Consider the following 27,580-nt stretch of genomic DNA (forward strand, 5'->3'; position numbering starts at 1 on the left):
ATCCAATAAAACTGCTCAATATGTATCTAACAAATTGGAAGATTTGCAAGAGGAACAAAAAATTAAATTCGACAATAAACTAAAACGGAGCTGAGGAGGTATAGACGGAGCAAGAAGGAGCATGTGCAGGAGGGCAGCCACAGTAAGATGCCCACACTATGACTCCCTCAGCCATTCCCAAAGCCAGATGGGGCTCAGTACCACACTGTGCATATATATGGCCCACCATCTCACAAGGCTGCCAATGACCCCATAGTAATAACACACTGATCTTACCTTGAACATCAACCAAATAGTTACCTTCAAAGCACACTTCCCCACAAACATGCTTTTTAGATCTGTGCAATAAAAATAATGAAGTTACCTGTGACTGTAGAAAAAGCAAACAGCCGCATTCCAGTCCTCGGATGTTTTACGGCCCCAATGAGTGTCATGCATCAGGAGGCAAACATGCCGGCTCCAGATACTCCGCAGAAGCTCTAAAGTGTTTGACTTGGAACATGGTCTGCTTGAAGAATTTCAAAGATGAATGGCCGGAGAACGAGAACATTGCGATATTGTTGATCCAAATCCCTGGGCGAGAGTGGAGCAGCTGGGCCAGCATCTGAATGCAAAGAACGGCCTCCTGTAAAGGGAAGGTGAGCGGTCTGCCACCACACCAGGCAAAAGGGAGCACGCTCTGTGGTTCGGTTATTCAGGACATAGTGCATTAGCGACACAATTCCAACTTCAAAGTATGATGCGTATTTCATCATGCTCCTTTTTATAGCGCTCTCTGAACCGGAAAGCCCCTTCAGGGCGCCCAGAGGCACAAGGTGGAAGAAAGGGCCATGGGTGTCAAACATTTGCCTGAATTGTAGGCCTCTTCAACACACAGAAAAGAAAATGTGAGATTTCAGGGTTCTCCTGAACTTCTTGAGGTTTGAGGGCAGTTGGGCTCGTGTAGGGAGTGTCAGAGTGGTCAGTAGAGTCTGGGAGGCCAACCTCAGGCATCTGATCAGCTAAAATGGAGGTAGAACTGTAGGGAGATAGCCTGCAGCATCCTACCACCGCATTCGGGGGGGGGGGGGGGGGGGGCAAGCCTAACATCTTGGTGGCAAGATGATGGTTCATGGGTTGCTAGGGACATAATCATGGCTGGCAAAGTAACATACTGGTTTATAGAGATGATGGCCCTCATTACGACCCTGGCGGAGTGGGTTTACGCCAGCGGGAATCATGGCGGACCCTTCCGCCTTACTACGAGTTCCCGTAGCGCCATGGAGCCTTTTTCCGCCTGCTTTTTCCGGGCGGAGAAATCCATGGCGCTACGGGACCTTGTTGTTAATTACGCCACTGTAATTTACGGTGGCGTAATTAACGCCTTCCCCACTCCCATTATACCCTATGGGGCAAGAATGGGAATGGGGAAGGGTAAAATGGGGATTGGGGATTTACCGCCCCGCCAAGGTCGGAATGGGGCGGTAAATCCGCCAACCCCCATGGCGGTGTTGGCAGCTTTGCGCCATGGTCCATGGTGCAAATTGCACCATGGATCTCCGCCAGGGTCGTAATGAGGGCCGATGTGAAATGTGAGCAAATCACTTAATAGACGAATCTGACAATATATAAACTGTTATATTAACTTGTTGAGGAAAAAGAGTGTGATTGTCATCTTATTTTCACAATCCCTAAAGGTAGCCTGAAATCGCCAGCATGAGAAGCAACGTGGGCATACAATAATATAACCTGAGTTTTTAACTAACCTATGAAAACACACTAAAAGAAAACACTTATAGCTTGCCTTTCGCACATCGTGTGGCTGTATGCAGCCCTCCCCTTTCTATCACCCATCATTCCAACCTCTTAAGAGACAATAACCACTCCGAATATCCGAATCATTCACTTGCTGCTGTGTCTCCAGTCATTGAAGTTTAAGGCTCTTTCAATGAGATTCAATGCAAAACACGGAAAATCCAGTGCTCTCCAGTTCTGCAGTATGTCTTAGCACTGGTAACAGCTGATCACTGTGGGTATGTGGCAGCGTGGGCATGGGCTTTTAATTTCCCCTTATGTAGAATCCGGTGACGCAATTCTTGTCAGTTTCCGAACCCGGGGAAAGTGGGCCCAAATCCAGCACTGTTTTTTTTATTTTTATTTTTTATTTGATTGGCTGATATTCTTTTATCAACCTTTCAAAACAGCACTGTTAACTCGCACGATGAGCAGCACAACTTGTGTGGATACAGCAGGAGACTGTATCAATCTGCAGTACCTAGAGGGTGTTCAGGCCTTATGTTACGGAGTCGGGCTGATGAGACAAGGCCGTCAGAAAAGAGGAGGGGCCACGAGGACATGTGCATGACTGATGTTGCGTTAAAGTAAAGTTACCTGCCATTCAGATAGGGACTGGCTGACTTCCACTTGGGCTCTCATGTAGGTTAAGGTGTCGCTGGGTGTCGTCCATGTACATGTGATTGAAACATCATGTATTATGTATGATAAAAAGGATGGGTGACAGTACAGACCCCTAGGTTACCCCGCAGATTGTAATCACTGATCGCACAAAGACATGAATGTTGCCAGTTTCACCTGGTGTCGCCCATCAATTAGTAAACTGCAGAGCTTTCAATTTCAAGGTCGATTTGAGATATGATGTCGAGAAAGATCAAGGTGCACCCCTGACCTTGATCTCTAGCTGCACGACCTTGATCTCCGGTTGCGAGCAGCTCTTTGTGACTGCGTGCACAATGGAATCTTGGCTAGAAGGCTGACTGGAGTTGGCCACCCAAGAGGTCTAGAGACACAATATGCACAGAGTGGTCTCACGTGCCCTGTGCCGCAAGTTCTCGGGCTACACACAGCACCAGATATGGACCTGAATCTGACGAGCACCTCCACGTCCACCTTAGACCTATTGACAATGGGTGATAATGGCATGTTCGAGCTTCCGTAGTTCCTCTCCCATACTAGCTAGTGAGGTGATGAGATAAAGAGTAATATTGCACTACTTTTGTGAATCACCAACATCGCAACCAGAAGCACATTTGTAAAAAAAAAAAGACTGTTCTTACATGCATGACACAGAAATAAAGTCATATGAATATGGTCAGTGATAAAGGAATAAAGTTATGAATGATTGGAATACCCAAACTAGCAAAAGGGAGTCATTTAGCCCTATTTATGCAGGTATAACAATTATAGAATCTGGGGAGAGGGATCAGTGGCATCTACAAACAGCCTCATGAGGAGCACAGCGGTGTGGGGAAAAATGCCTATAAAGTGGTGGTAATTCTGTTACTGCCATTTTACCGCCATCACCAAGTTTTAAGATGACTACGGAATTTGATCCGATGGAACCCTAATGTGTAAGGGCACAGAATCCAGACTCTGGAGGCCTGACAGGAGCAACTGCCACCACCCACACAGGTAAGGCAGTAAAAATCAAGTTTCAGTAACTTGTCAGTTGAGGCATTTAGCCCACGTGATGGAACTGACCAAAAAAGGTAGGTGAAGGGGCGTTGGTTCGATTATTTGGTGTAAGAGTCATTCTGCCTCCCATCCACTGCATACACGCTACCCAAAGGGCCTTACGCTCACCTGGTAGCAGTGTCGGATGGTTTCAAAAGATCCAAACTACGTTTGCTAAAGCGTTTCGGACGATCAGGCATCCTTTGCCATTAAGTCGGATGATCACAGGGTTTCCAGTGGAGAGCGGCCGATAGAAAACTTGCAAGAAAAACCGAGACGGTGTGCAGGTCTCCCTTTGATGAAATCCCTGCCCGGTTTGCATGGGTGCTCTAAGGACGGAAGGCGAGGTGGTCAGATTGGAGGAGGAAACGATACCGAAGGCCTCAAGTCGATTAACAAATGAATGGTGAGTAGACAAAGGGGAATGGCACACTAAGGGGATGGGGCTATGATCATTTTTTAAGTTACGGGAAATATTGTGTGAAGAGAAAGTAGCGCCAACAAGTGAAACTAGATCAAGAAAGCTCAGAAGAAGACGTCTCAAACTTCAGTGGGGGTAGAGTGAAATATATAACGTGTGAACAGGTTCACGTAAGGTGATGTCTTAAACCCTTAAACAGGGTATTTAAAAATAGAGACGAGAGAGGAAAAAAGGTAATCATGGTGTTTATTAACATGTTGCGTCGACCAGTTTGTAAATTGTGTATTGAGTAAAGGTATCGAAGAGCGATACAAATTGTGACGTAATTGAGAGGAAAAAGTCAAAGAACTATAGTAACTATCTAGCAAAGTGGTTGGTACCAATACAAAGGTAGACGTAGCAAATTGAGAAATTAAGGGCTTGAGCGGCGATTGATGGTGCGCGCTCATATTTGTTGTTTAAAAGGTGTTGAAAAAGTGGCGATCTAAGTAAAAAGTTTAAAAGTTGTTTCATAAGCCTGGTAAATAGTGACAGTCAATTGAGACTTTGCAAATGTCTATAATAGCACACCAGTGTAATATAAATCAAGTATCTTCATACAAGAGTAATAACAAAACTTGAGTGCAGGGGAGGAATGATGCAGACTGTGACTCGGGGTCTGACCAACATACAGTAAAGAGAAAGTGTCTAACTCTAGAGACACTCCCGTGCCCTGCACACCCATATACTGGAAACCAGTCAAAGAATTGGTGACAAGTTATGTAATTTTAAATTGGTTTACTTATGTGTTTCACAAATTGATATTGACAAAAATTAAGTGTACATTACAATTGCATTATAATTGAAAACAAAAATCAAGATTCAGTAGCCCCTACAGCTCTTGGGGTATAACTTGATTAGGTGGTTATTCGAAGTTTAACGCTTTTCGGGGAGTAACCCCCTTCTTCAGAAGCAAATAATTCTGAAAGGATATATATAAAAAAACAGTCAAAGTTTTGTTCACTTTGCGGTTCATACAGTTTAACAACAGGTTAGAAGGATATCTATGCAACATTGTTGAGATAAATTGGCATTCACTCCTTGGTGGGTAATAATGCTTATTCGGAAATCTTCAAGCAATAGACAAGGCTATATTCTCAATATAAACCCATGTATAGCTCTTCTAATAATTTAGTGAGGGCAAAAAAGCTCAATTTCCTCTACTAATTCGGTAACCCATTTGTTTTATACAATGCCATTCACTCAGAGACTGGAAGTTATTGGAACAGTTGACCATTTCACCATTAGTGCCAGTATTTTCTATACTTTATTCCTGACTGGTTCTGACTTTTGTAAAGATTATTGGAGATCTTCGTCAATATAAGAGACTAGGCACTTCTGACATCAGCGCGTGAGCGTCCGCATGAGTAGATTATTGTAATTACGCCCACACGCATATCGCACAACGGTCCGGGTTAGCTTGATGCTCTCTAGTGGCCGACGGTACGTGGATGGAGCGTATGTATAAATAAACAGCCACGTGATTTTCCACATGACACGCGAACGTCCACTGTTGGTTTGCAGTGCAGAGATGCCATACATTGGGTTCTTAGAAAACACTATACCTACAGGTAAGCACATTTGCCAAAGACCATTATGACTATGGGCCTGATCACGACTTTGGCGGTAACGCCTGCGGTATTACCGCCGGCGGTATTAGCCCTACCGCTGAACTCTCAGGCGCTAATAGCGCCGGATCACGAGTTTGGCGGTAATGTAATTCCTCATTCCCCATTGAGCCCATTCGGGAATGCCCCATTCCCCATTGGGCTCAATGGGGAAAATTCGCTCTCTTACCGCCGGCGGATTTCCCGCCAGCGGTAATAGCGCAAATTTTTGGCGGATTTCCCCCCAGCCAAGAGCTGGGGTGAAATCCGCCGAAGTCCTGATTTGGCGGACCCTTAAATCCGGCAGTAATAGCGCGACCGCCGGATTTAAGGGTTACCGCCAAAGTCGTGATACATAAAGGGTTAAGCTAGAGGGTACAGATTCACTCAAATAGTATTGACTTTGAATTTGTAACAAGGTCACAATAGTAATAGGAATGACTAAATACACCTGCAGTATTGTGTCGTAGCGGATAGGTTGTACAAACTTCTTGGACTTACTGGCGTGCGTTGGATAGACTGTAATAGCTCTATTTTCTTTTACAGAAATGATTCTTTGACTAATCCACGTGTATAATCATTGCTCGGTATCAGTGATTGACTGCAGACTGGTAGAGGTTGCCCTATATCTAAACTGAGAGCGTTTCACCACAACCCTTTCGTTGGTGAGTGTGCTTGAGTTTTATCTATTTTCAATAGACTTATATTGACTATCGGATAGATTCTAATGGATATATGTCCCTCACAGAAATCATTCTTGGACATTCAATGTTTATAATGTTTACACATTAACATCAATTGACAGTGGACTGTTAGATGCCATTTTAAATCAAGGCTGAGATTTCCCTACGAAAGTCCTCTCCTTGGTGAGTGTTTCTTAGCCATTTTTATTGAAAGAGGTCTATATTTACTATTCGTTCCGCTAATCTGGGAATGCTTTACTATAGGAGTGTCTGAATTCGGCGAACTCTAGGGAATGATACCTAGATACACACTTGAGGAAACATTCAGGAAGAGTGTCTTGACCAGTTACCTTGCAAGCCAACACCCTCCAGCATATCTTTTCAACCCGATGCCAGTCCCTTAGGACTCCAGGTGCTATAAACACACTGACCATCTAATTTAGATACAGTGATGTATTGAAATGTGAATCAAGCTAAAACTGTTAAAACTAATTAACATTTTGCGATACTTTTTATCCATGGTGAGAATAGACATGTAGATGACTCACTATTCAAATAATCCCACTTGAATATGGTGAACTGTTGCAATAACTACCAGTCTCAGAGTGAATGGCAATGTATAAAACAAATGGGTTACCGAATTAGTAGAGGAAATTGAGCTTTTCTGCCCTCACTAAATTAATAGAAGTGCTATACATGGGTTTATATTGAGAATATAGCCTTGTCTATTGCTTGAAGATTTCCGAGTAATCATTAGTACCCACAAACTAGTCAATGCCAATTTATCTCAGCAATGTTGTATAGATATTATTCTAACCTTTTGTTAAACTGTGTGAACCACAAAGTGAACAAAACTTTGACTGTTTTTTTATATATATCATTTCAGAATTATTTGCTCCTGAAGAAGGGGGTTATCCCCGAAATGCGTTGAGCTTCGAATAACCACATAATCAAGTTATACCCCGAGAGGTGTATGGGCTACTGAATCTTAATTTTTGTTTTCAATTATAATGCAATTGTACTGAACACTTACTTTTTGTCAATATCAATTTGTGAAACACATAAGTAAACCAATTTGAAATGACATAACTTGTTAGCAATTCTTTGACTGGTTTCCAATATATGGGTGTGCAGGGGAAGGGAGTGTCCCGAGAGTTAGACACTTTCTCTTTACAGTCAATTGAGACTTATCATAATGGGATATACTTCTCTGATGCATTTATGCAAGATATTGCCAAAGCACATGCCCAAGCTCAAACGGTATAGTGCGGAATGGGTGAAAGGCACGGCAGATAAAATGTTCATGCCATGGCCACAAGGGGGATCACTGTCAAAAGCGGTATTGCAACACATGACCACATACTTGCACGCTGCGTACATGGGGAAGAATTTAGAGAAAAGGTTAGTGATCCTAGAGCTCTGGAAAATGTACCAGGAAGAGAGGGAAGATCCGCCACCTGATGAGTGGATGCTTAGCGAGTGTAAGGAGGAAGGTGTTGAGCCCTCAGCTCCCCATACCTCACCTGAAGAGAAAGGTGCTAGTGCAGAAGAAATAGGGTTGTATCCTTTAAAGGAATTGAAAGCGGTCATGGGGTATAGTAACCCAATATATGAATCTCCCGCTTATAGCAGTGACGATAGTCCAGAGGAGAATAAAACAAAATAAGATATCTTCAGGATCATACAAGACATGGAAGAAAAAAGTGAGCGGTCGAATGCGTCGTCAGAAATAGAAAGGGAGATTAAGAGATGGAAAGGAGAGAAGGATAAAGCTGACGAAGTAGCGCTTGTGCAGAACGAATGAATGGGTGGACAGATATTACTCAAGTTACATGGAAAAAGCATTAAGGAATTTAGGCAAAGAGAAGATAAGGATGACCAGGATAGAAAAGACAGGGAATGAGAAAAGAGATTGATGGAAGACTAACACAAAAGAAAGAGCTTAGAGTGACGAGAACAGATGTATCAGGAGGACGAAGAGAAAAAAGAGGAACGGGCAGAAGAGCAAAGAAAAAATGACAATAGACAGAGCGATAGAAGACAGGGATAAAAAAGAAAGGAAGGGGAAGAGGAGGAAGCACAAAAATTAAGGGACAAAAGGATACAGAGATGAAGGGAGGAAGAGGAAAGAAGAGAAGGAGTAAGGAGAGAAGAACGGAGGCAAGAGGAAGACAGAACTAGAAGGAATGCAAGAAAATGAAGAGAACCAGATGAAGAAATGGCATGAAGGAGGAGACAGCAAGGTCTTGATGTCAGGCTTATTTGTAAGGAACCAGCAGGGCTAAGCCCAGAGATATGATGGGATTGAACAGAGGAGTTCCTTCCATTTAAGGAAGCAATGTCAGGAGCATCTAGAACAGTATTGGAAGAAGAAAACTTTGATACAGTGAGCATCGGGGAAAGGATTGATAAGGTTTATCAAGAATTAAAGGAAGGTAGCAAGTATGGAAGTCAAGGGAAAAGGGATCCATCCCTAGCAGTCCAATCAGGAAAGCGAAGACGAAAATCTGCTTGGTCACCAGCATAGAGAATTGTCCTTAAGCAGACTGAACCTAGACAAGGGTGAATGGGATGAAAGTCTCACTAGTTGGGGACAAGACATATCAGACGAGGAAAGAGAATCCTTCCTTGGAGAAGAAGGGGGAGGCGCGTGTGCCCTGAAGGAAGCTTGCATATAGACAAAGAAGTAAGATGGTCTGATCTGGAAAAACCTAAGGATAGGACACCAGATCCCATAGCATATCCAGGATGTCCCCAAGGATGATCGTATAATGAGAAGGGAGAATCACCGCCATATGTGAGCAGGTTATGGTCGCTACCGACAAGGAGACGGACAAGGACGATTGTCCCTGCCCTGGATAGGCTAATGATGGGAAGCGACTCTGGGTTGGGGTTCATGCAGTTTCCCTTATTGGAAAAGGGGGGAGCAAGACCACCCACGGTATAGTCCATGGCTGCAGATGGACAAGGATAAATTAAGGTGTAAGCTCCTGAGTTTGACTTTGGGCCACAGGAAATCAATATACAAGTTAGAAAAGATGGCGGGAGGAAATACATTGGCCATAGGGGACATAAAAGGTCTCCTGGCAGCTATTCTTGGGGAAAGGGCTGGTGACGTATGGAGGAGAACAGGGTATTCAAGTGTGACAGCACAAAACACAGCACACGATGGAGCCCCATTTAATAATTGCAGAGCAGATGTTTGGAGGGCACTCATGGTACAGTATCCCGATATATCACATATGTGTGCAATTAGGAGATGTAAGATGAAGGAAGATGAAGATCCTATTGCTTATATTCAGGATATTCAAGAGGGATGGCAACCTGAAACGCGGGAGCCACGGGAATAAACAGTGGCATTATTTTACCACATTTTATGTCAGGGGTTACCTGAGCCAGTACAGAGACAGATTAATAAATTGGTGGGAATGGAAGCAAAACCATGGGCTGAGATACAGCTGATGACAATAGTGCATCACTTGTGGCTGTTGCAAGAGAAAAATAAGAAGAAAGATGAGACTAGGAAAATCGAGGAAGCCAAGTTAGTTCATAAAACATTTTCAAAGTTTGCCATAGAATGGGCGGTATTGACAAGCGGAGAAGGACTGGGAATGCAGGAAGCAGTGGGTACATCACAAGCGAATAATCAGTACCTGATGGACCAATGTGGTTATGGGTTTGTGCCACGAGGCAGGTGTATGGGCTATAGAGGAGGAAGAGATGGATTCCAAAATAGTCAAGGTGGGCTTTGGAATATGTAGTATGAGAATCAGAGTACCTAGGGGCGGTATAACCAAGAGGAACTTGTCAGGTGAGCACCCCCAATATGTTGGACTTGTAGAATGACTGGGCACATTGCGCGCGTATGTAGGAGCCAAGGGAATGTACAGAATGGCCAATTTTCAAGGGGGGGACAGCTTATCCTCCACTATATAGTACACAGATGAGTGAATGGTTCGCCCAAGATCAGACATTGTATCAGACACAAGCGCAGCGAGTGCAGCAGATACAGGAGCAAGTGCAAGTAAACCCACCACAAGGGCAGTCACAAACAAACCCCCATGCAGACACAGCAGTATGCCAATACAGGACAAGCGCTGACACCCAAAATGGGAGGTGTCACTGTGGTAGTAGGGACAAGGGACTCCTTTCACAGGGAGGGGGATGAGCCTGTACCTACAATAGGACAGCTCACAAGGTGACTTGATGTGTTCAGTACTATCTGTGACACCAGACCCCTAAGAGGAACCAAGGGTGGATGTGACGATAGGAGGTAAATCTTCTTCTTTTCTAGTAGACACTGGGGCTACTCGCTCATGTATACGAGAGGGAAAATATCCATTGTCGGTAATTGCCATGAATGATCAAGGGTTCTCTGCAGCTACAAACCGAGTTCCTTTTATTGATGAATTACCAGTCTCTATAGGAGAGTGTGACATGTCTGCTCCTTTGTTGTATTCACGACAGACACCAGTTAACATTTTGGGAAGAGATTTGATGACAATTTCATTCACCGATCAAGGAATAGTGGGCCTCATTACACGGTAGGCGGTGAACCATGGCGCTATTAGCGCCATGGTTCATGCCGGTAAAATACCAGCACCGCCTTGGTGGAAAGGGGAATTACCTCCCCATTCCAAGGTTGGCGGGGCGGTAATTCCCCCTTCCACCATTGCCCTTCCCCATTCCCATTTTTGCCCCATAGGAATCTATGGGAATGGGGAAGGCGCTAATTACGATACCGCAAATTGCGGTACCGTAATTAGCTCCACTGGTCCCTCTGTGGGTTGGTTTTTAATGCCTGCAAAAACCAGGCGTTAAATTCCCCAACCCGCAAAGGGACCTCGTAGTAAGGCGGTAAGGATTTACCGCTACTGGTAAAATACTGGTACTGGTAAACCCTTACTGCCTACCATGTAATGAGGCCCAGTGTGTTCCACTCCAGGGATACACTATTTAAACGTGGGTGAATTTATACTGGCGTTCACAGGGCAAGTGGCTCTGTGAGGCATTCCAGTAGAGCCAGAGGTTTTCCTGTGGGTGATGAGCATTCTATTGACATGGCTACCTGGCTTAGTGGGAAAAAATTTTGAGGATACCTGATGAGTTTTTGTTTAGGCCGCACATACCTATGGATGAAGAGGGGGGACAGACTATCCCTATAGAATTCGAAGCAGCCATAGTACAAAGGGAAATGGTAATGCTCAAAGGAACAGATGATGAGGGTAGACCATGGAGAACAGTGATAGCTCTCGAGGAAGGATACAGATTGACTGACATAACTGATGATGACATGTTTAGGGAAGACCGAGAAGACGATGAAGTGGTATTCTTAACAAGCATCACATACTGGATAAGAATAGAGAAGAGGGAAGTCCCACAGCAAATGGCAATAATGTGGCAGCGTCCAGCATTTTTTTCAGGAAGCCTTGGAGAAGGTGCCAAGCCTCCTTTGGAGTACAGGCCCTTATGACGTAGGTTTATTAAAGGCAATAGGGGAAGTCAAAATAAAGTTGAAGGCAGGGGAGATTTTACCTCGAGCAAAACAGTACCCTATGTCTGGAGAGGGTGATGAGGGTATATTTCAGACTATTTCAGCACTGATGAAACAAGGTATTCTGATGCCATCAGAATCATTGTGTAATACTGCGGTGTACCCTATCAAAAAATATAAAGGGGGATTGTGGAGATTTTTTACAAGAAATTAGACCGATTAACCAGATTGTAGAGGCAGAGTTTCCTCTAGTTCCTAATCCGTCAACAATACTATGGAAGCTCGATATTTCACAGTGATCGATTTGAAAAATGTGTTTTTACTCGATCCCGTTGCACAAACACTTGCAAGACTTGACTTCCTTTAGGTTTCACTAGACTCGACTGAACGATACGCGTTTACCCCAGGGATACCGTGAGTCCCCATCGATCTTTAACAGAGTCTTACAGATGGATTTAGGGAATACTGATCTGGACAAAGTAAAAATAGAATGGACTGAGGAAATGGAGGAAGGGTTTGAAGAACTGAAAAAAGCCATTTGTACAGCTCCTGTTTTGAGAATTCCTATTTATGCTGAGGAATTTTATTTATTTTTGCACACAAATGGGACAATCAGGACAGCAGTGCTTACACAGAGGACTACATTAGTGTACAAGCCATTAGCGTATTACAGTGGAATTTTAGACCCAGTTATGAGAGGACACTTTCCTTGCGAACAGTCATTGGCAGCTGCCGCGTTCGCTATTGAGAAGTCTACAAGTATTGTTATGGGCTGCTCTATAACTCTCTTTTTGGAGCATGCCTTGTTTGCCATTTTAGAGAAACCAAGGGTACATTGACATCCCAAAGAGCTTCAGCATATAAGTTGATGATTTTGAAGCCAATGATTAAAATTGTAAAATAATGAATCCTGCCATGTTTGTAGCTGAGCCATAAGCAGAAGGCGATCACGTGCATGCCTGTGCTAATTATGTTGAGTTTCACAATGATATACCCCATGTGAAAGAGAAAACTTTGTCAGGAGGGGAAATTCTCTTTATTGATGGTTCTTTGAAAATTGATCAGACTAGTGGGGAAAGACATTCTTGCGCAGAAGGAGTAAGACACAGATTAAATGGAGAATTTGAAGTTGTAGCAAGTGCCAGGCTACCGTCTCACTTTTCAGTGCAAGCAGCAGAATTGGTAGCACTTATTGTCGCGCTCGAGAACCATGAAGTGAAGGAAGTGACAGTGTAGAGTGACTTTGCCTACGTGACGTCCACCGTACATGCAGGGCTAGCATGTTGTAAAAGGAGGGGCTACCTCAGAGGGGACGGCACTCCAGTGCGGCACGCATCATTATTGGACAGGCTTATTAAGGCACTACAACTCCCAGTAGCCATAGCGGTTGTTAATTGCACAGCTCACACTAAGCGGACATATTTTCTTTCTTGTGGGAATGAAGCCACAGACGTCGATGCCAAGAGGGTTGCATATTCTCCTGATATTTCGAGTTTTGAAACTGAGACTATTAAAGTGAAGGCAGTTATAGCCGTACAAGTGCAAGAAGGGTTTAATAAATTGTGGATAACAAAGCTAATGGAGATTCAAGGGCATGCACCGCAGGAATAGCAGGAATGATGGAAGTGAAGGGGGTGTACTTTATCCCCTACAGAAGCATTATGGAGACAGGATAGAACTGGAAAGCCAGTGAGGCCAGTAGCATTATTGAAGGTAGCGCTTGAGCAACTGCATTACCCCGCATATGTAACTAGGGAATGTCTTGCTGCTACTATTGCAGAAGACTGGTTCATTCTGAATTTGTTGGAGCACGTTGCACTATTTGTACTGAACTGCATCGTGTGTCAAACGTTTACTGCTGGGCATACACTGAGATCAATTAGAGGGTAATACCTCGACCGAATGGTCCTTTTCAGCATTTACATATTGACTATGTCGATATGCTGCAGGTATGTAATGGATATAGCTATCTATTATTAGTGGTATGTCACTTCTCCAGGTGGATCGAGGCAGGTCCATGTACACACCCTGATGCCACTTGCGCAGTGAAGTTTTTAGTATGATAAGTATTCCCAAGATGGGGTGTGTGTGAAGTGCTGATATCCGATAATGGGCCACATTTTGTGTATGAGGTATTTGAACAAATAGGGGTTCAATTAAACATTAAGCACACGTTTTCTTCTGCTTATAAACTGCAAGCAAATGGTATAAGTGAGAGACTCAACTACCTTCTTAAAGAAAGGATTGCCAAGATCAAATTGACACTGAAGATGGCATGGCTATATTGCCTACCCTTGGCCTTATATGCCCTTCGGAATCAGCCAGGTTCAGACCATCACCTCACCCCCCATGAGCTAGTGACAGGGAGGCGAATGAGTACATCCCTCACACTCCATCTAGGAGTAGAAGTGATGCCCAGAGCATAGCTAAAATGTTAGGTGATGAATTACGACTATTTGACATGTATGACCTCTAGCATCTCTCTCATTTCAGATCAAGTCAAGCACCAGGGGGTTGGTCTCAGAACACAGATGAAGACAATTCAACAACTGGATCACCTGAACCTTTATCAGCACCCAAGTTGTTTTTTGGTGATCAAATATTAATAAAGAACTTCACCACAAAGTGGTATGAGCCACGGTTGAATGGCCCCTTTTGCATTGAAAATATAACCCCTTCAGCAGTGAAGGTGCAAGGTAGGCGAGCTTGGCTTCACTTAGGTGATGTGCAAGTATATAAAGGTGAGACCCACCCTCCCACCGTTGCCAATCCAGAAGCAAGACAAGAACAAGAATTTCCAGGTGTGCAGACTCAATCGATGACAAAGAAGGATGATAAAGCAAAGACCAGCGAATGACGCAGCTTTAGTTTGGACTAAAACTCAGGCGATATTTTAGCAGGAGTACAAAGACTGACAGCAAGTTTTAACAGGCCAAAATTGGACTTTAGAAAAAATGTTGATTTATCACAATTATGCCTGAATGTGATTTCGGGATTGAAGATTGGAAACGAGAGCAATAGCCAGACTAATTTCTCACTGAATACCCGTTTGGTTAACCACATGGTTCTCACTGATAGTGATGTGCATCGGCTTGTGCTGGCTGTTTTTGTATTTATCCTTCAAGCTTATCCTGCTCTTGTCAGAAGAGATATTCACACTTTTTTTTAGAGGATCCTAAAAATGGCACTGTGATTAGAAGGCTTCTTATCACGATAATAGAACAGATATTGTAATTGCAAGTGTAAAAGAATTTTCTTATGATTATAGTAGAAATGAGACATGCAGAAACTGGCATGATTTTAGCGAATGAACAAGCACAGCCAGTACCAGGATGGCGTGAACGATGGATGTCCATGTTTTGTGCATAGTATATGCCTGTACAATTACTCTTTTTGTCTTTCTGTTTCTTCTGTTTCGCACATTCTATCATATTGGTCCTGACAAAACAGATGTCCCTATGGTTCTCCCCACTATGAGAACTGCTTTTGATTCACTCCAGGGTCATTACACAAACTTTGGCCATAAGAGATATAGGAGAAATGCAGAGGAAGATAGTGAGGGGATAAATACCTATCTAGACAATATAGCACCTCTGGGTAATAACATGTGGTATCAGCACATGAGAAAGGTGGGATAAACAACAACTAAGGAGAGTTGCTACATCTGTGCTCTCATACCCTATGCCATGAATACAGTGCAAACTTTCATTTCAAGAGAGGTCCCAGAACACGATGCCAGATGCCTTGTTCATGTTGCAGCATACATGACCAGAGGACAGTTCCAGGGAAGTTGGGCCAGTTCGCGATGGAGATTGAAATGGTAATTTCCCTTCCAGGATGATTATATCAAGACCACACAGATGGAAAAACAACCTGGATGGGGAAATAAGATGCTTTTGCATCCTGTAGACTGACAGTAATGAAAGACATGAAGAGAATGGAATGCCCTGACATAGCCGAAATAGCTGGATCGCCTGGATGTCAGGAACAAACTCAAGTCTTAGGGCCTGATCACGACTTTGGCGGTAACGCCGACGGTATTACTGCCGGTGGTATTAGCCCTACCGCCGAACTCCCCAGCGCTAATAGCGCCGGATCACGAGTTCGGCGGTAAAGTTAATCCCCATTCCCCATTGAGCCCATTCGGGAATGCCCCTTTCCCCATTGGGCTCAATGGGGGAAATTTGCGCTCTTACTGCCGGCGGATTTCCCGCTGGCTGTAATAGCGCAAATTTTCGGCAGATTTCCTCCCAGCCAAGAGCTGGGGCAAAATCCGCCAAAGTCCTGATTTGGCGGACCCTTAAATCCAGCGGTAATAGCACGACCGCCGGATTTAAGGGTTACCGCCAAAGTCATGATGAGGCCCTTAGTCTATAGATGAGTGAAATCCAAGAAGGGATGGGAAGACAGACTGCTGTCCTGTACAGCTCATCTACTATAGTTAGAATATGTGCAAGAGGTGCAGAGAGTAAACAATGGATGTTTGAAGTCATGGGCCAAGCATGCCAAACTGCTGACATGGGTGGAAGATGAATCAGGTCCAATGGTTGTGGTTCCATTGGCGAATGCAACATTGTGCTTTCACAGAGAAGGAAGAAAGCGTGTGGAGATAACATAGGCTGCAAAGCTTATCCTGCTCTTGTCAGAAGAGATATCACACTTTTTTTTACAGGATCCTAAAAATGGCACTGTGATTAGAAGGCTTCTTATCATTATAATAGAACAGATATTGCAATTGCAAGTGTAAAAGAATGTTCTTATGATTATAGTAGAAATGAGACATGCAGAAACTGGAATGATTTTAGCGAATGAACAAGCACAGCCAGTACCAGGATGGCATGAACGATGGATGTCCATGTTTTGTGCATAGTATATGCCTGTACAATTACTCTTTTTGTCTTTCTGTTTCTTCTGTTTCGCACTTTCTATCATATTGGTCCTGACAAAACAGATGTCCCTATGGTTCTCCCCACTATGAGAACTGCTTTTGATTCATTCCAGGGTCATTACAAAAACTTTGCACATAAGAGATATAGGAGAAATGCAGAGGAAGATAGTGAGGGGATACATACCTATCTAGACAATATAGCACCTCTGGGTAATAACATGTGGTATCAGCACATGGGAAAGGTGGGATAAACAACAACTAAGGAGAGTTGCTATGTCTGTGCTCTCATACCCTATGCCATGAATACAGTGCAAACTTTCATTTCAAGAGAGGTCCCAGAACACGATGCCAGATGCCTTGTTCATGTTGCAGCATACATGACCAGAGGACAGTTCCAGGGAAGTTGGGCCACTTTGCGATGGAGATCAAAATGGTAATTTCCCTTCCAGGATGATTATATCAAGACCACACAGATGGAAAAACAACCTGAATAGGGAAGTAAGATGCTTTTGTATCCTGCAGACTGACAGGAAGAGGTAGTAATGAAAGACATGAAGAGAATGGAATGCCCTGACATAGCAGAAATAGCTGGACCGCCTGGATGTTGGGAACAAACTCAAGTCTTAGTCTATGGGTGAGTGAAATCCAAGAAGGGATGGGAAGACAGACTGATGTCCTGTACAGATCATCTACTAAAGTTAGAATATGTGCAAGAGGTGCAGAGAGTAAACGATGGATGTTTGAAGTCATGGGCCAATCATGCCAAACTTCTGACATGGGTGGAAGATGAATCAGGTACAATGGTTGTGGTTCCATTGGCGAATGCGACATTGTGCTTTCGCAGAGAAGGAAGAAAGTGTGTGGGAGATAACATAGGCTGTAAAACTACAGTTGACGTTTCAAGAATAGAAGCAGGGACAGCCGTCCTGATGGATTGATATTGGGCTTGTGGGCCTAGGACCTACATGAAGCTGGCCAAGAATTGGGGAGGGACATGTTCCTTGGTGCTCATCCATGTTCCAGCAGAGTGACTTGAACATTGGAGAATTTACGAAGGTAGATGCTCATTTGAGAAGGAGAAGATGGCTTGAATTTCTCAATCGAACCAGAAGAGAGAATTACTTCTCAGCAAAGTCAATAGAGGCATAAGAGGCCATACCATATGAACACAGGTTGTTCAGCATGACTATATTCATGCATGGGATCCAGACAATGGCCAATGCCAAATGGTACCATATTACCAGATGGGAGCTTCTGCAGACCATCAACATCAACATAAAGGGATTCAATGCCATCAAGGAAGAATTGAGAGTCATACGACTAATGACTATGCAAAATAGATATATCCTTGACATGATCACAGCCATGGAAGGAGGAGTTTGGGCCAAAATCGGGCCATCATGTTGCACGTTCATATCTTCTCATGATGACTAGAATGGGACCCTGACAGAGGCCATAACGTTGTTGACGAACCTGCATAACCAGATGGAAGATGAGACAGAGGACATTGCAGACAATAGTTGGTTTGCTTCCATGGATGGCGAACATCTTCAAGTTTCTGGGAGCAATATTGGTGATGTATTGTTTGGATTCTGTGTCATCAGGATAATAATTACACAGTGTAAGAACGCAGCAAAAAAGGCAGTAGGACATGAAGATCATGATCAGGGTTCGGACCCAAGGAATTGACTGATGAAGATGTCAGAAAATACATAGATGCCAGCATTGTAGCACCTGAAGGAATGAAGTTCCTGTATCCGAAGAATCACAAGAAGTACGTAGGACGATGGGTCTATTGTAATCCGAATGGACAGTGCAGCTTCATGACCTGGAGTTTGGATGACCATGTTAAATCAGCAGGTACCCTGAAGGGGGTGATGAAGATCTGGGCTCCGAAGAAACACTTGCAGAGAAAATATAAAAACGTGGAGACTGGTGAAAGTGTGGTGGATGACAGAGGGGGGATGTAGAGGAGCGACTAATCGCCTCTGCAAGAAGTCCCGCCCCCCTCCCAGCTATATGTTGCAAGCCTAAGATTGTGTCATGATTAAAACCAACAGTTTTGCCAATTCCACATTGTATATTCGAAAGAAGGTATCCACTGAGAAAACCATATATAATGTATCCCCGAAGAGATGAAAATCTGATGGAGGACCTTCCCAAAGCAATATGAAAATGAGAGAAAGAGGAGCTGGTGACGTCACAAAAGACAAAAGTGATGCCCTGAGAAAACTGGGTGAAGAAAACGTATGGACCTTATAGAAACTGATGACAAAGTTGACAATCGAGTAAACTTTCATATGCAAAGAGAAGGTTGCACGTTTGAAAAGCACTGCAGAAAATGCAAGCCATTCAATAAATGTACAGATGCTGTAACGCAAGTAGATCAAGTAATCTTAGGAGCTGGCTATAAGTAATGAATAGGCAAAGCTGCCATTATATAGAAGCTGGACATCGGTGTCTGGAATTTTAGTAAGCTCAGACCTATGGAGAGAAGAGCCTGAAGCTGTGTCGCAGCGTGAATTAACTGAGATCGTGGAAGAGTCTGGAAGGGATGTCTGGACTGGTGTCAAAGCTAAAGCAACCAAGACTGGTTATCTATTCTTGAAGGCAGTGAACGTGAGATGCTGAATCATCCCTTGTTAAGGTGCTAAAAAAGAACACCATGCATGCCAAGTTATTTTCATTTAAGACAATTAAATGCTGCAAATGGACCAAATCGTGGCCTCCTGTCACGTGAGCCAAGGATGGAAATAGAGTTGAGTTTGGAGTTCCAGAATAACGACAGTGCATGCTCGTGCTCCCTTATATTTCCAGAGACAAGGATACTTTGCAAGGCCAAGTTCAAAGACAATCTGCATGGTAGAAGGCATGGGTGATGAGAGATTATGGTCTAATTGGGTGGGGGAGGTACCTCCTCATGGCACCTGGGTTTGAGCTTATGTGCAGCTAAGTGAGCCGAATGTTCCAGAAGGGCACAAGCTTGCCAACCAATTCTAGAGGGCCATATAACAAAGGGCCTTATAGTTTGAGAGCTAATGATATACCGTGTACCTAATAGTGATGAAGTTGACTTGCACTAGAGGTGGGCATAAGGTGTCCACCTGACAGTAGCGATCCAATCACAACCCAACCCCTTATAGAAAGCATACTTAGATGTTCCCCTTGATCCTATCACAAACCCTCGCCGGTTTTTCATATTTGCCACATTTTATGATGTCACCTATGACAAATGTTTTGTATAAAGTCTGTGTTTTTTAGAAAATGCGCTGAGCGACTCGAGCTCACGTCCGTTGATGTCCCTTGTAACTCCCTGTTTTAGATAATTGTTAATAAAACAGAAAACATTGCCATCTTCCTGAGTTGGTTCGATTATTTGGTGTAAGAGTTACTCTGCCTCCCATCCACTGCATACACGCTACCCAAAGCACCTTACGCTCATTTTCATAGAGAAAACTGCAGTCATAACACTGAACACTACCTACATTTCCATGCGTTACTGTACATACTGGCAACAGGCAGCCTTCGAACCTGTACATTAGTAACAGCAGGGGCCTGAGGAGTAGAAAGAACATTCTGGAGAAAACAGAATTAGGTGAACTTTTCACTGGCAAGCACATCAAAAAGGTTGTATGGAAGTATTGCAAAGTAAGACTGTGATTAAAAGAAGAATCCCCTTTAGTATCAGAAAAGTGGATATGTGTGAAGGAGGGAGCAAATAACATATCTGGGTAGAAATCATGGAGAGGATACAAAACGTTTTGTCTCATGAATTGATGAAACAACTGCAGAGCTTGGTACTGGGCACTTTGCCAAATGAGCAGAGTTAGAATTGGCGGATTATTTCTGGTACAGGCACCTTGAGACAAGATAGTTAGTACATCTCCTTCTCATTTGGTACTGCATACCAAGACTTGAGACTGACTGAATGGTACAAACAGATGCATACACCCAGAGTGTGCACCAATAGGCCATATGGAGTCACTGGGCATGAGAGGGAGTGACTTTGCTAATATTACGAGGTGCAGGTTCACACCACGCTCAGTCTTTAGAGCAGAACCCCAGATCAAGTGCCCTTGAAATTCATGTCCGAGTACCAATGACTGAGAATCGGCATACAAATAAAACAACCTAGGAATAAATGTGGATTACTAATTTGCAGTTATTCAGAAATCAGAACTTGGGGTATAACTAGAGGCTTACAAATCTTGTTGCAGTGCTTTGACGCCAGATATATGGCATACATTACTTACTGTAATCATATTTCTGATTCTTGTATCTGCTTAGATTAACAAGCTGTGCATAGGCCGACATCTAGTGGTAGTGGCAGAGCATTACATGACTTGTTTTTGAAATTCAAAAAGGGACGTCGACTGGGAGTGTCCGTGATACTGTCCCTTGTGTGACGTGTACTTTACTCATGGTTCTTCACACGTCGAGGCAGGGAGGCTGTTTTAGAGGGAGGCCCCAGCTGAAGAAAGAGATCTACCACCAACTTGTTGCTTGGAGAAGCAACTGACTGAGGGAGTTTGAGGTGGAGGAGCGCAGAGCTCGAGTAGGAAGGTATTTATAAAGAGAGAGTTTGAGGTATTGAGGCCCTAGGGCATGGTTGACCGTGTCAAAGGCAGAAGAGAGATTGAGTAAGATGAGGACAGAGGGGAGATTAGAATCAAGGATAGAGAGCAGGTCTTCACAGATTTTCAGGGGAGCATTTTCCGTGCTTCTGGCTGCTCTGAAGCCAGACTGATGGCCATGGAGAAAACCAAAAGATTCAGTGTGAAGATTAAGCTGGGAGATGGCTAGCTTTTCCAGGAGTTTGCCCAGGAAAGGAGTGATGGAGATTGGGCGATAGTTATCCGAGCAGGAGGGATCCGCTGAGGATTTCTTGAGAAGAGGATGCACAAGAGCGTGCTTTGGGGGTGGGGGGCTCCAGTGGCGAAGGAGTGGTTGCAGAAGTCAGCCAGGGCAGGAGCGAGGGTGTCAATGTGGTCCTTGATGATTTTGGAAGAACAGGGAAGAACATGTTTTGATGAGACTTTCATAGATCGGTCTTGTCTAGAAACCTCGTCGGGGGAAAACAGTGGAAAGGAAGAGAAAGAAGGAGGAGAGGTGGCCACAGAGGGGGCTGGAGGCAGAGTAGAGAGTAGAGGGAGGAGGAGAGGTGCAGACATCAGTCAGGGCAGGAGCGAGTGCACCTTGAAATCCAAAGAGGGGAGTAAGGATGGGCGCATGTGAATCTACAAGATACAAGCATCAGAAATATGATTACTGCTTACAATCACATACTGTACATAGATTAGCGAGCAGTACCTGGAGAAGGAGGTGCGATGTTTGAAGGTACAGTGGCAAATGGATGTCCTAATACCGCTTGGCCCACCTGGGAATCTGCTTTAGAGTGTGTATCTAAGCGGTGGTGTTGTGTAAACATGTGACAGGAACTCTAAGTAGCTACTTTGCAAATTGCATCTAATGGAATATTTGCAAGGAAAGCTAGAGTAGCCCCTGTACCTCGAGTTGGTGTGAAAGGTAAGGATTTCTTGGACAGTGAATTTATTTGATTTGTTGTGCTGTTGTAAGGCGCTTACACATCAATTAAATTGTGTTTCAAAGCACCCACAGGCCAAAGGGAAGGAAACATGTGAATGAAAGGCAAATATAATAACAATGAAGAAAGAGAGAGGCAGTCCTACTAGGCTTTCTGAGCATTCAGAACTTGCAAGTGCAGAGAGAGAGAGGGGGGGTGAAGGAGGGGAGTAAGTGCTAGGAGTACCATGGAGGGAAGTGCTAGCAGCAGTTAAGTGACTGGCAGAGATCACTTGGTAAGAGTGGTCTATGAGATAACAAAGGCAAGTGCTGGGAGTAGGAGGCTGAAGGCCACTGGGGGGAGGCCAGGTCCCAGAAGGACAATCTCAGCGACTGTGGAGTTTAGCAAGGAAGGCAGAGGGGGAAGATGAGGTGAAAAGGAAAGTCTTGAGGACCTTCTGGAATTTGAGGAGATCTGGCTCAAGATGGAGAGGAAGGGGGAGGCTGTTCCAGAGGAGGGAGCCAGCCGGGGAAAGAGATGGGCCCCCAGCTCGCTGTTTAGAGAAGCGCTTGGCATGCAGAGAGTTGGTACCAGACGGAGCGTAAATATTTGAAGGGAGAGTATTTAGTGAGAGCCAGTTGTATATAGCATGGTCCCCAGTACCCATACAGCCTTAAGGATGATGCAGAGGAATTTGAATTTGATCCTTGCAGCAACCGGGAGCCAGTGGAGAGATTTTAGGGCTGGAGAGATGCAGTCCCTGGGCTTGAGGCCAAGGATAAGTCTTGCAGCCATAGTTTGGATAAGCTGGAGGGGACATAGAGAGGAAGAGGGTATATTAAGGAAGAGGCTGTTGCAGTAGTCGAACCTAGAGAGTACCAGAGCTCAAGAGGCATTGAGCTTCTGAGAGAAAGTGAGGAAAGGAAGGATTCCTTGGAGGAGGTGGAGTTGAAAGTGGGCCATCTTGGCAAGGTCCTGGATGTGAGGGAGGAAGGAAAGAGAGAAGAGGAGGATCACTCTAAGGTTTCTGGCGCCAGATAAAGGAGAAGGGGGAGAGCCCATCGAGGGTGGCCAGAGTGAGGGAAAGAAAGTGGGAGCAGGAGTCCCAATGGGAAGGATCTCAGTCTTGCTGGTGTTGAGGCAGAGATCATTGGAGGCACAGCAGGACTGGGTGGCAGATAGGCAGTCAGGAATGATGGAGGAAGTAAGGAGAGGATCGGAGGGAACTTAGAAGAACAGTTGTGTGTCATCTGCATAACGCTGGAAGTGAGGGGAGAACGTGGAAATTAGGTGTGCAAGCTGAGCAAGATAGATGTTAATGAGCCAAGGAGAAAGGTTGGAGCCCTGGGGAACACCACAGGTGGAGATAGAAGTGGGAGAGGAGAAAGAGCCCAGGATGACCTGGGAGGGATGGTCATTGAGGAAGGAGGTCAGCCAGTCCAGAATAGCAAACTTGGATGCATCTGACTGTCCACTTTAAGTTTGAGGACTTAGAGACTGGATGTCCTTCCTTACCAGTTGCAATGAAAACAAAGAGGTGATCTGTTTTCCGCATTGGTTTATTTTTATCTAGGTAGTACATGACAGCTCTCCTTACATCTAAAGTATGGAGGCTTTTTTTCTGCAGAATTAGTTGGGTTTTGGGAAAAAGCTGGAAGTTCAATGGATTGGTTAAAATGGAACTTTGATATGAATTTAGGCGAAAAGCAAGGATGTATTGTATTTGTATGTAGGTTGTCGCTGTATACTTATGGCACAGGTGCTGAGGCACATCAGGAGTTTCAGTGTGGACAGCTGTGCAAGCTGCTAGACCAGATTTGACATAGCCATAGCTGCATTCTAGAGTGCATGGATGGGGAACCTTGCCTGCGGCATGTGTCCACAGACGTGGTGCGATATTTACATACCTTACACTCAGATTCTTTTTCTTTGGTGTCGTTTTCTTAGAGGATAGACTGGTCGTTCGAGTGCATGTTCTGGTGGAGTTAGCATACTACCTTTGGGAAGGAATTGGCTGGTGACATTCTTTGAGTGCGATAGGAAATACATTAAATAGATCTTGCCACATATGGCCTAAGACTAATGGTATCCTTCCTGTCCCCAATGGAAATAACTGTCTAAGGGCTTCTTGGTGCATCTCTATTCTTGCCCCGAAAAGCCATTAAAGTGCGTTCCATGCCCAATAGCCCCGGTTGAACTGGCACGTTTCCTCACTACCCTCAGTGAGACCTATGCGTTGAGTGTTCTGAGTGCTTGGGTAAGCCACTTGATAATTAGGTAGGGCCATCCAGCTGAGTGCACAACCACAGCAGTCCATAATTCAAACTGGTCCTGCTATCTCTAGTGGTCCGTCTGAAAGAGCATTCTGTCCAAACACCTTTAAGTGGCAACATCCAAGGTGCAATCAGATTTACAGGAGTTGTTTGGTAACCAGTTTGTGCCAGTTATAGAGTTGGTGGTCCAGGCAGGGCTAGGGGAGAGGGCCCGGAGGGACGGGGTGATGTATGATCGTCTGTGGGGAGGCGGGGAGAAGAGCAAGTTAGTCACAGTGTGCAGCTGCAACCGCTGCCGGTATCCGCGGTGGTTTGGAAGAGTAGGTGTTTGTTGGGTCTGAGCCAGTATTTGTGTGCGAGGGGCAATGACAGCATAGAGTTGGAGAGGGTTTCAAGAGGAGGAAGGAAAAAGTCAGGTTTTCAGAGCCTTTCTGAATACAAGGTGATTGTCAATGCTGCAGATGTTATGGGGCAGAGAGTTCCAGTTGGTGGGAGCTTGGATGGAGAAGGAGGATCTGCCCAGTCTGTTGCAGTTATATTGGGGGATAACTAGGAGAAATGCTGCGCCGGATCTGAGTGTCCTGGAGAGTCGGTAGTGTGTGAGTTTGTCTTGGAGGAATTCGGGGCCGGTGCTGTGTATGACACAGTGAGTAATGCACATGGCTTTAAAGTTTAGTTTAGTTTAGTTTAGTTTATTCATTTGTATTGCGCACCAGACCCGTGGGTATGAGGGCGCAGGAGCAACAAGTTTATTCACAGCTTGCTTACACATTACTATGCATTACGGTGTTACAAAAAGACAAAAGGGGCAAAAATGTACAAGAATATACAAGTTACAAATAGTTTACAGATTTACAGGCAAGCAAAAAAGCATGTAGTTTACAAGATTACAAACCAGCATACTATATGGTATGTGGCAGTGAGTTAGGCTAGTAGTATTAGTGGTCCTTGTTCTTTATCCACTGGATGTAGTTCTGCCTAAAGTGTGTGTACGTTTGGGGTGTCCTGAGGGGGGGTGGGAGGGAGTTCCAGTGTTGGGCAGCTTTCACCTGGAAGCTGTTGCCACCCATTTTGGTGCGTTTGAACCTGGGCACTGTGAGCAGATTTGCGTTAAAGGTTCTGGTGGGTCTGTTGGGGGTGTGTTTGCTTATTCTATCGGCTAGATAGCGTGGGGCGGCGTTATTGAGGCATTTGTGTGTTAGGGAGGCTATTTTAAGCAGGATTTTGTCTGTGGTGCTGAGCCAGTTATGGGTTCTTCTAATGTTGGATATGTGTTCTCTCCTGGGGAGGCTGAGCGCTGCTCTAAGAGCGTTGTTCTGTAGTGTCTGGATTTTGTTGGTAACTTGCTTGCTGGCTCCTACGTAGAGGGCATTACAGTAGTCCAATTTTGATAATACCAGGGCTCTGGCTAGCGTTATGCAGCTCTGGGTGGATAGGAAGGGTTTGGCTGCTCTTATCAGCTTACATGTGTAGGTTGTGGAGGATGCCATCGAGCTAACCTGTTTATGGAAGGAGAGGGATGAGTCGATGTATATTCCTAAGGTTTTCACTTCTTTGGCTACCTTGATCGTGTTCCCGTCTATAATGAAGTTGGCGTAATTGTGGTCTAGTTTGGTTAGGTTATCAGTGGACCCTAGGATGATGAGTTCAGTCTTGTCATCATTCAGGCATAGACTGTGCAAGGTCATCCATGCCTGGATGATGAGGTACACCCTGTTCACCAAGGCCAAATCAAGGTTGTAATCTCTCGCCAACGGGATGAGGATCTGTGTATCATCGGCATAGTTAGTGTAGGTGATACCCAGGCCATCTAGATCATCAAACAAGGGCTTCGTGAACACGTTGTACAGTGTAGGGGAGACGCAAGAGCCCTGTGGGACTCCACATGTGATGGGGATGGGGTCGGCGGCAGCAGAGGTAGAGAAGACACACATGGATCTGTTGCCGAGGAATGACTCAATCCAGCCGATGGCTTCTTGGGAAAAGTGGGCGGGTGAGTCCAGATGATTGCATAAGATTTTGTGATCGACTAGATCGAATGCTGCAGAGAGGTCCAGGAGAAGTAATAAAGCAGTTTTCCCATTATCTCTGAGGGTGTCAATTTGAGCCTTCAAATCAATAAGAGCCGTTTCTGTCCCGTGTTGGGGTCTGAAGCCTGATTGTCGGATTCCTAGGAGGTGGTTTGTTTCAAGGTGTTTTTGGATTTGTAGGTATGCTGTCTTGTCTAGTATCTTGAGTAGGAATGGGACGGTGGTAATGGGTCTGTAGTTGGTGGGAATGGAGGGGTCAAGAGAGGGTTTTTTGAGGAGGGGTAGGACCCAGGACTCTTTGAGGTTGCTGGGGACTATACCTGAAGAGAAGGAGGCGTTGATGAGTCTAGTGATGAATGGCGAGAGGTCTCTTGCTGCATCTTTAATGATTTGTAGGGGGCAGAGGTCGCCCTGACAGTTGGATGGTTTTAGGCTGAGAATTATTTTTTCCACTTCTAAAGTGGAGACTCTGGAGAAGCTGAAGCGAGCGGGGTTGGGTGGGGGGTGTGGGGGTGTGGGGCTTGGGGTGATGTTGGTGGGGTTAGATAGTTTGGCTATGGATTCTTTCTTATTTTTAATTTTGATTTGTAGGCCTGTGATTTTATTATTGAGGGCATTTTGGACACTAGTGCACCATTGTTTATCCTTCACGCAGGTGTCTGGAGTTAGCACTGGTGTTTCCAATTCTTTGATGGTCGTAAACAGCTCTTTGGAGCTGGAATTGGCTTGTGCAATTCTCTGATTATAGAATTCTTGTTTGGCAGCTATGATTTCTTTTTTGTAGTTGGACGTTATTTTACTCAGGATTGTCTTGTTATGGTCTGTGGGAGACTGTCTCCAGGCTTGTTCCATTTTGCGTTTTTCCAGGCTGAGCACTTTAAGGTGGCTGGAGAACCATTGGTTAAGGTGCTTTTTCAGTTTGCACTTTCTTAGTTTGAGTGGTGCAATGGAGTCTAATGCTGTGCGCATGGATTTGTTGTAGCCTTCAACTAGGTCTTGGGGGTTGGAAGTGGCAGGGAATTGGTTGAGCAGTGGGAGGATGAGAGGGATCAATTTTTCCACAGTGATATTTTTCTTGCTTCTCGTGGGGATGGCTGAAGCTAGTACATTGTTGGTGATGGGGCTCGAGGCTTCAAGGGAGAAGGAAATGAGATGGTGGTCAGACCAGGAT

This window comes from Ambystoma mexicanum, chromosome 6q, assembly GCF_040938575.1.
Source record: "Ambystoma mexicanum isolate Mex_15411 chromosome 6q, UKY_AmexF1_1, whole genome shotgun sequence".
In the NCBI taxonomy this organism is placed as follows: Eukaryota; Metazoa; Chordata; class Amphibia; order Caudata; family Ambystomatidae; genus Ambystoma; species Ambystoma mexicanum.